Here is a 10742-nt window from a genome sequence, read left to right on the forward strand (position 1 = left end):
TACACTGACAGAAACCTAACTTTGTATTGATGAATGTGTCATTTACTAACAGAAACCTAACTTTGCATTGATTGATTGTCATTCATAGACAGAAACCTAACTTTGTATTGATTCTAGTGCAGCACAGGACAACAAAAACTGACAACCTAAAACATTTGGTTGTTTATTAAGTGTGCATTAAAAAGTTTCTTGCTTTAATCAATCACAAAGTGTTTATGTTCTACTCACATAAGATTTGAATTGCTTTGTTAAACATACACATATGTTATTTAAGTTGGTCATATCAACCTATCTGGGATGATTTTCTTACCAGAAACCATAAGATTAACACAAAGACATGACAAATGTAAAAAATATTTATTTAATCTCATTGCAGAAGATTTTTTGACTCATAAAAACAATTTGTAGATTGCGTATCTAGGACTTTAACTTTAAAGCAGAGATGTAAATTGGAAGATTCCTGTGAAGGTTATACAATGGCAGAAGTGTTAAGCGCAATGAGGATAATTTAGTGAATAGTTTTAATTTTTTGATTTCTGGGTAGAATTTTTTTTTAAATGACAGCTTCAAGTTATATCTCATCAGCACTCACTCTATCACTGTATATTAATAAATTGTGTTTAATCATATATATATATATATATATATATATATATATATAAATATGTGTAAAGATATATATATATATATATATATATATATATATATATATATATATATATATATATATATATATATATATATATATATATATATAAATATATGTAAAGATATATATATATATATATATATATATATATATATATATATATATATATATATATATATATATGATATATATATATATATATATATATATATATATATATATATATATATATAAATATGTTACATAAACTTAGTCAAAATTGTTATAATTGGCAGTAGCATTATATAAGAACATTTGACATAAATATGGGATTGCAAAAAGTAGTAATACAAAAGTTAAATTGTAAATTTCATTTGACTTTGGCGTTGTGTTTAGAGGACAGCACTGCTACAGTTTCAGCAGTATATAGTAGCGCGGTCATATGTAGGATCGTGTGGTCAAGGTGAAATTGTCAGGTTTAGGTTTTTTCTTCACCTTCAGTGAGGTCAAGTCAGTATTCTGCATTATTCGTCATCTTTTTAGTATGATCAAATCAGTATTCAGCATTATTGGTCATCCTTTCAGTATGATCAAATCAGCATTTAGCATTATTGGTTATCCTTTCAATATGACCAAATCAGTATTCAGCATTATTGGTCATCCTTTTAGTATGATCAAATCAGTATTCAGCATTATTGGTCATCCTTTCAGTTGATCAAATCAGCATTTAGCATTATTGGTCATCCTTTTAGTATGATCAAATCAGTATTCAGCATTATTGTTCATCCTTTTAGTATGATCAAATCAGTATTCAGCATTATTGGTCATCCTTTTAGTATGATCAAATCAGTATTCAGCATTATTGGTCATCCTTTTAGTATGATCAAATCAGTATTCTGCATTATTGGTCATCCTTTTAGTATGATCAAATCAGTATTCTGCATTATTTGTCAGCCTTTCAGTGTGATCAGACAGTTGAGTAAGAGTGCTGTTACATGTTCTTTAATCTATGTATCAAAACCACAGCCATCGGACCGGGGATAAAAGCTGCAACACCTACAATTACCTGTAATTAAGGTAATTAAGATAAATTTTAAACAAACATGTCAAAACAAATCTCACATGATGTCTGGAGAGGAACTCTTACTTTTGATGGTAATGAAAACATGTGTTCAAATTAAAATGTAAAGTTACTGAAATACTTAAATGGCAAGCAAGCACAAAGATGTAACTTATAAATGTATATAGCCTATACATAATTATATATATATATATATATATATATATATATATATATATATATATATATATATATATATATATATATTTATATATATATATATATATATATATATATATATATATATATATATATATATATATATATATATATATATATATATATATATATATAAAGCAATGTATGTGTGTGTGTGTCTGTGTGTGTGTCTTTTATGCATTACCATACCTCTTATCACATCGCCATAGCGAGTAAGGGGTACTACTATACTCAGTGGTAAAACTTCAACAGGCTTCTAAAAAATAATTTTGTAACGCGAGGAAATCCTGTACAGTTTCGTCACCTTCCGAATGATGCAATAAGCATCTATTATTAGACGATCCAGTCAGAAATTGAGATCGAGCATCTAATAATAGACCATTAGTAACGCTAGCATATCAATGACGAAATCTGCATCATTGTTTACAGGATGCTATTGGCACGCTGGGTTATCCTATGAGCACGATGGCGCCTGTTAGTTTTAAGGAGCCAAGGGCCGTACGCTGCGCCTATGCGGTAGTGTAATCGGGGGGTGGGGGGCTCCTGAGAGGGCCCCTCTACGTCCCAGACACATGGGTGGTCACCGAAGTGTGTTCTACCTCATTATTTCGGTGAGTGATTAATGTACACTCAAGGTTTTCATGCGGTAGTGTAGGAAAACCCGTGTCCAGATAATTATTATCCAAGCGCAAGCATTGTTCACATTTAAATAACACAGTTTTAGAAAAGAAGGACACAGTTAAGAACATATGATTGGTAAAGCATTGGTGATATCCTTCAAATATATTTCGTCAGACTTTCTTCTATCCCCGCGGCAACGCGCGGGGGTCGGGTACGCTAGTATATATATATATATATATATATATATATATATATATATATATATATATATATATATATATATATATATATATATATATAAAGCAATGTATGTCTGTGTGTATGTGTGTCTGTCTGTCCTTTATGCATTACTACACCTCTCATCACATCGCCGTGAAACTTTGGGAAGTTGTTGAGAATATTCCTGGGGAGGTTTCTGCGAAAAAAAAAACTTCAAATTCGCAGGGGTGGCGCCCCGACAGGGCGCGATTTGTTTTGTTTTTTTATATACGGTATATAAAAAAAATAAAAGTCGATTTTGGTTTGGCATCGTTCATCCAATAGCCATGAGACTTTGGGGAGTTCATTATACTACTCTAGGGAAGGGTTCTGTAAAAATATCATTTTTAATTTCGCAAGGGCGGCGCCACGGGAGGGTCCGATTTTTCTCTATATACGGTATATAAAAATAATAAAAGTGAATTTCAGTGACACCGTTCATCCGATAGGCATGAAACTTTGGGGAGTTCATTATAAAACTCTAGGAAAGGGTTCTGTAAAAAAATCATTTTTAATTTCACAAGGGCGGCGCCACGGGAAGGTGCGATTTTTCTCTATATACCGTTTATAAAAATAATAATAGTGAACTGCAGTGACACCGTTCTCACGATCGCCATGAAACTTTGGTAAGATGTTGAGAATCCTCCTAGGGAGGTTTTTGCGCAAAAAACATTTTCAAATTCGTTGGGGTGGCGCCCCCGTAGGGCGCGATTTGTTTTTTCTCTATATACGGTACATAAAAATAAAAGTCGGTTTGATTTGACACCGTTCATCCGATAGGCATGGAATTTTGGTGAGTTCATTAGAACACTTTGGGGAAGGGTTCTGTAAAAAATCATTTTTAATTTCGCAAGGGCGGCGCCACGGGATGGTGCGATTTTCCTCTATATACGGTTTATAAAAATAAAAGTCTATTTCGGTTTCACACCGTTCATCCGTGTACCATGAAACTTTGGGGAGATGATTAGATCACTCAAATATTTTTTAATATTGCAAGGGCGGTGCCCCCCGTGAGGGGGGGGGGGGGTGGCGATTTTTTTCTCTCTATACACGGTATATTAAAAAAAAATAAAACTCGGATGCGGTTCATCCGAGTACCATGAAACTTTAGAGAGTTGATGAGAATACTCCCGAGAATATATCTGCGAAAAAGAGAACTAAAGTTTCTTATGGGCGGCGCCATATAGGATAAAACTTTCGTCCATACACGGTTTGGCGCCCAGAGTTTTAGAGCGACTATGTTGGCACTTGGCATCCGTTAATCGAGCGTCCTGCATAGCGAGTAAGGGGTACTACTATATTGGAAAAGCTTTGGTGGTATCCTTCTAATACATTTCGTCAAACTTTCTTCTATCCCCGCGGCAACGCGCGGGGGACGGGTACGCTAAGATATATATATATATATATATATATATATATATATATATATATATATATATATATATATATATATATATATATATATAAATGTATATATATATATATATATATATTATCTACAAATATATATATATATATATATATATATATATATATATATATGTATATATTTGCGTGTGTGAGTGTGATGTACGTATACATACCTGTTCGCTATACCTCTTGCCGTACTTCAAATCTTTGACAAAGTGCTCACAGTTGTAGGTGAGAAGATGATACTCCACTTCACCTAGTTTTGATTCGGCTTTCTTTAACACCTCCTTTATATCAACAAAACGTTCCCATTCGCTGCCAATGATAAAAAGATTGGAAAAACATATTGTTATTTTTTTTAATCTTAAATTTATTGTACTTTCATGTTGTCTTAGGTATATTTTTCGTGCATTTAAGCTGTCTAAAATTTAAGCATTGGATTCCCCTTTAGTTCCAATGTAAGGGGTCATTCATAAATGACGTCACTCTTTTTTGACGATTTTTACACCCCCCCCTCTCCGTCACACATTGACATAAAAAACCAGATACTCCCCCCTAATATGATGTCACACCTCAGTCTTCAACCCCTCTCAAAATTGCAGTTGAATTTTTCGATATTTTTCCATTTAATCAATTTCTATTACTTTTTATTGAAACAGTTTTCAAAAACACGAAAAAACTGCTAAAATTCATTTTCTAAGATTGCTTTTTTATAATGCTAAAGTGTGACGTCACACCATCTAAAACCTCCACCATCTATGAGTGTGACGTCATTTACGGATGACCCCTAATTAGATTTTTTAATTTATTTTTTTTTGTTAGTAGTTGTTTTATATAGTTCTCATCAACTAGTATACCTAAGAGAAAAATTTTTCAAATGAGAACAAAATTTTAAAGAAATTAATGATCTTGAATTCACTAAATGTATGTTGTAAGTTGCCTATCAGCATTGAGAAAAATTAGGCTACGTGTTTAAAGAATTGTTCCATACACAAAACTTACAGCTGTCCATTGAGCCAACTAAAATAAACCGGGAGTGATCTCCCCTAAACTTTCTCGATTATTCTTATTTGAAACAATAGGGGAATGCAACTGGGGATGTAGACATGATTTTTAATCCATTTTTAATTACTTAAACTTTTTAAAATAGAATGAAATCTCGTAGAAAAAAGAATTGCACACCAAGTGAACGCCTAATAAATTGTGCATAATAGTGGGGAATATTATTAGTACTTCATAAATTCACATGCGTTTTTTGAGAAATAGGAAATAGCGAAAATTACTACTTCTGATCGACGGTCATTACTCAAAATTTGAAAGAAGGCAGAGAATTAGATCTTTTACTTACATGTGAAATTTCATTTATCTATTTGAAATAGTACCCAAGTTATAGGCTTTTGAAACATTGAAAGTAGAAATAGTTCTACTTCCGGTTATCGGAAATCGCTCAAAAGTTGATACGGATCTACGATTTTGATATAATACTTATATATGAAATTTCATAAACCTAGCTGTAACGGTACTTAAGTTATCGTGTTTACAGACACACACACACACACACAAACAGATACGCATTCACACACACAGACATACGGACAAGATTGCAAAATTATGTTTTTCCAACTCAGGGAGGTGTAAAGCGTCGAGATTTGTAAAAATCTCGATTTTTTGCACGATTACAAGACTTTCTCTATACTTCGTATATACGAGAAAGTAAAAAGAACAATGTGGTTTATTTTACTTACTATACGTTGGCCTTGTAAGCCCTGCTCTTGCCTGCTACGTAGAAAAAATCTTCTACGGCTACAACAGCCTTGTCCACTGGAACACTGGCCACTGATGCCACGTGACGTGACCGGATGTTGCCAGATATGCCGTGACCGTTGGCTGGAGCCGTCAGGTGGATCACTTGACCTTGACCTATAGTAATTACACTCAGTGTAATTAATAAGAAGTCTCAAAACAGTTCTATTGAAATATAGGATGCGTTTTAAAGTTAATTGTATGCAGATGTATTTTTATTCACGAATACAGTCAATCTTAGTCAGTGTTTCTTCCAGACTTTTTTCTCCGGGGGGGGGGGGAGGCACTTGAAATTTTCGGGGGAGGGGGGCGGTAAACTTTCTTCGGGGGGGCGTACAATGTTAAAAGTATATATTTTCTGTATACATTATATAAATTTCATTTCGTTCGAAGAGCGAAGAGATGCCTGGAAGAAACTCTGCTCTTAGTGATGGTAAAAAATTAATAAACTCTGAACATAAAGTTTCCATTTCAAACCTTATCATCGATAGTGCATATGTTTCTCTCCGCATAGAAAGGCTTGGAGTGGTCAGCACTATGCCCGGCTGCTTTTATTTTCCCTAACGTGAGTCAGGTACCCATCATAGCTGGGTTGACTCAGAGGCGGATCGAGATCCGAACTCGAGACCTTCGGGTTAATCCATTCATTGTGACCGCCCTTGCTGGTTGCATTGGGGCACGTTTGGGTCAGTGTCCCTTGGGTCACGTTTAAGCCGGATACCATCCCACAGTGGCGTAGGCAGGGGGGGGGGTAGGGGGTCATACCCCCCCCCCATAGACCCCTCGGTATATATATAAAAAGTATGAGGGGGGGTGCAAATCGAAAGTTTGAGGGGGGTGCAAATCGAAAGTTTGAGGGGGGGGGGTGCAATTCGAAAGTTTGAGGGGGTGGGGTGCAAATCGAAAGTTTGTCCCCGGGTAAAAATTGGAACCCCCCCCCCTTGAGACGATCCTGGCTACGCCACTGCCATCCCACCCCTCTTTCTTAGCCTCGCAAATATCAATAGATAAATGAATCATTTACGAACTAATTCTTAACCGTACATTCACCACTTCAGCACATTTTGTCAGACACTAGACAGCACAAGACAACAAATATTAATTTACTTGCATAGTATTAGGTGCATCTAATTCACAAAACAGGGAAGGTAAGATTATTTTTTATATAATTATTTAGAAATTATTTAGAACGTTTAGAATTAATTGAAGATTATAAATAGTCAATTACTATTCATAAATGAAGTCATTAGGGTGCGTGAGGGATTGGCTTTTTGTAAGTAGTTAAAAACGTGACGTCGTTTGTGGATTCCCCCCCCCCCCCCCCAAATCAGAAGGTTATCCGACGCGTGAGCTGGATACATACAGTTGTACCATAAACCTAGCCCCAAAAAAAAACAATTTTGCGGGGGGGGGGGGGGGGGGGGTCCTAGTTCCGCCACTGCTTGGGTCACGTTTGAGGCAGTATCCCAGACAATGCGAATGACCTGTCTTGTTGTCGGCGACTAACTGGAATTGCTTACTTCCCCTAGTCTAGCTTGATCAGTCAGAAATTGTGTAAGCGTATGAGACAGGGAAACATCAGAATGATGATTCTGTGATTTAGATTTGAGACAATTCGTCCAGTAATTGATGATTAATTTGTTTATGATATAGAAATGATTTTGTATCGATTATAGTTTTCAATTTTCGCTGTTTTCGCTTTTTTTTTTTTGTAGCTGTGGTGTTTTTATTTTTATATTTATTAAGTAACAAACTAACTCAATTAATTATTGTTGATTATCTACTTAAGAATATATTTAGTCTATGCGTCTTAAACATACACACACACACTCGCACATCTGTTTTAAAAAAATTAGCTCACACAAAGTCGCACACATCACACTTTCGCATCTGTTTTAAATAGTTCGCTCACACAAACACACACACACACACACACACATACACACTCGCACATCTCTTATTTATCTAGAATGAGGCTTGAATTGACCTGTAACAACACACCCTTACCATAAAAATAATCTTTGCACTAACGTTCAGAATTTAGTATCAATATGTATTCAACATGAATGTGAATGAAACTAAACCACTATAAAATGGCACTAACCCCCCACTTACCTATATAGAGAGCGAAGTGGCTGTAACACCCACGGTCGAATTTGACGATGTCCCCAGGTTTTAAACTTCTAAAGACTACCTTGTTGTGCTCCTCTACGCTGACATTAGATCCCATTGTTAAGGTTTGAATTATCGTAAAGAAAAAAAACTGACAAAAGCAGACAAATGTGTATAACTTTTTACTGTGTAATAAAGAGATGCTCCTGTGGCAAGAAATTCACCTTTTTTTATGACGAGAAACTATCTCTATTCGTTTACAGTTCTCTATGCTCATTGCTCGCTTGTGAAGTGACGTAAAACTGAGAAGTGAAGTCTAGTGGCCTTTTATAATTTCCGTGATGTAGGTTGAATTTTGGGAAAACCCAGGCTATTTTTAAACCGGCGGATTAAAGATGCCGGCGGAGTAAGGTATTGCGTGGAAATTATTTAAAAACACGCAATCGGGAATATCCGAAGTTGGAAATAACCAACGTAAACACATATTATGTATGTGTGTGTGCGGTTTGTTGCTTAACTAGTCCGTGGTTAACATAGAATGGTTTTACTTGTGACGAAGGCGTTTATGAATATTTGTGTACGTCAAAATGTGTACATATAAATGTGTGTATGTTAGTGTGTGTATATGAAATGTGTGTACTTTTGTTTTTCGAGAATATGTGTGTACGTGAATCTTTTTCTTACGTTAATACGTGATTATGGTATTGTGTCATTGTGAATAAGTACGCACGTAAACAGGTGTACTTGAAAATATTTGTCCGGGAAAATGTATGTTCGTGAATACATAAAGGGTGTGTGGATGTTAGAATGTGTGAGTGAATGTATGTGAAAGAAAACTCCAAAATCAAACAACTGTTGCGTAGTAATTTGTGCGTAGTTGATTGTTGTAAAACAGAGTTCGGTTAGGTGTAAATATGTACACCACAAATGTTAAGGTTTGCTGAATAGACTTAAAAAGCTGTTTCCAAAGCATTCCAAATTTTTGTCGCAAAAATTGAATATTTTTAAAACATTTGTGTAATAAGTACAAAATTACTTCCAGTTTCATTAAGTCTAGAAATAGTCAAAGAAATAATTACTTGTAATATAATAATAATCTAGCAAGCACTTTTATTTTTAAGTTGGATTAGTAGAGTCAGGGTGTTCTGGTGATTGGGGATGTTATTGTGTATTTTTATCATGGAAAACAATTCTTCTGACTTTTATTGTTTTACTCTCCCTGGCCATTCCGGTTGACTTCAAGGAGAGGTCGAGGGCGGATATTTAAAATATTTGAATTGATAAAAAAATTCTAGACGGCTTTTCAACTGCTTATATTCGATACAAAAATATAAAAATTAGTGTAATCGATGGTTTCCAAACGGCTTTAACTTTTACAAATATAACTATAATTTTATTGGTTGACATAATTTTAAAAATATTTTTTCAAAAATTTAGTATGATCACATAGACATTTCAAATCTATATTTTGGAGAGCTCAGTACAGATTATAATTAGTTTCAGTGATTGTTTTAGAAATGGTAGCAAAGTTTGTTTTCTTCTCATCTGTATTCTGGTGACGTCATTGACTGGATGTGCTTTAGATCCATTTTTAATTGTGTTTATACTGACTATTTTCTACAGCTAAAACTTGACAATTGAATCAATTAAGCACTAAATACACCGTTTTTTAAAGAGTATGCCGTAAAAAGCGAAACTTTTTATAAACGAATATTGTAATAGAAGTGTTAATCAAAGTTGCGGTAACAGTTGTGTTTGAATGAACAATGTTCAGGTGATCGTCTTGTGGTAGTATTCGAATTGATTTGACTTTAGACCAATGTTCAAATGATAATCGCAGGAACTGTACGGACTCATGGGCGGAACTACAGTGCCGCTCGACCCCCACAGTGCGGGTTGTGAGGGGGGGGGGACCCAGGCAGTTTAGAGGGCACACAGCCGACCCTTATTAATATTTTTTAAAAATTTGAATTTAATGTTCGTTCATTTTTACTTTCTCGTATATACGAATTATAGAGAAAGTCTTGTAATCGTGCAAAACATAAAATCGAGATTTTTACAAATCTCGACGTTTTACACCTCACTGATACGGAAAAACATAATTTTGCATTCTTGTCCGTATGTCTGTGTGTGTGTGTGTGTGTGTGTGTGTGTGTGTGTGTATGTGTGTGTGTGTGTGTGTGTGTGTGTGTGTGTGTGTGTGTGTGTGTGTGTGTGTGTGTGTGTGTGTGTGTGTGTGTGTGTGTGTAAATACGATAACTTGAGTACCGTTACAGCTAGGTTGATGAAATTTCATATATAAGTATTTTATCAAAATCGTAGATCCGTAACGACTTTGAGCGATTTCCGATAACTGGAAGTGGTACTTTTTCTACTTTGAATTTTTTTCAAAAGGCTATAACTTGAGTGCTATTTTAGATAGATAAATGAAATATCACATGTAAGTAAAATATCTAATTTTCTACCTTCTGTCAAATTTTGTCAAATTTCCGTTGACCAGAAGTAGTAATTTTCACTCTTTCCGATTTCTCAAAAAACGTATGTGAATTTATAAAGTACTAATAATATTCCGCACTATTATACACATCTTTATTCGGCGTTCGCTTTGTGCGCAATTCTTTTTGCAAAAAT

This window comes from Physella acuta, unplaced genomic scaffold (genome assembly GCF_028476545.2).
Source record: "Physella acuta isolate Inbredline_101_S28 unplaced genomic scaffold, ASM2847654v3 ptg000146l, whole genome shotgun sequence".
NCBI lineage: Eukaryota > Metazoa > Mollusca > Gastropoda > Physidae > Physella > Physella acuta.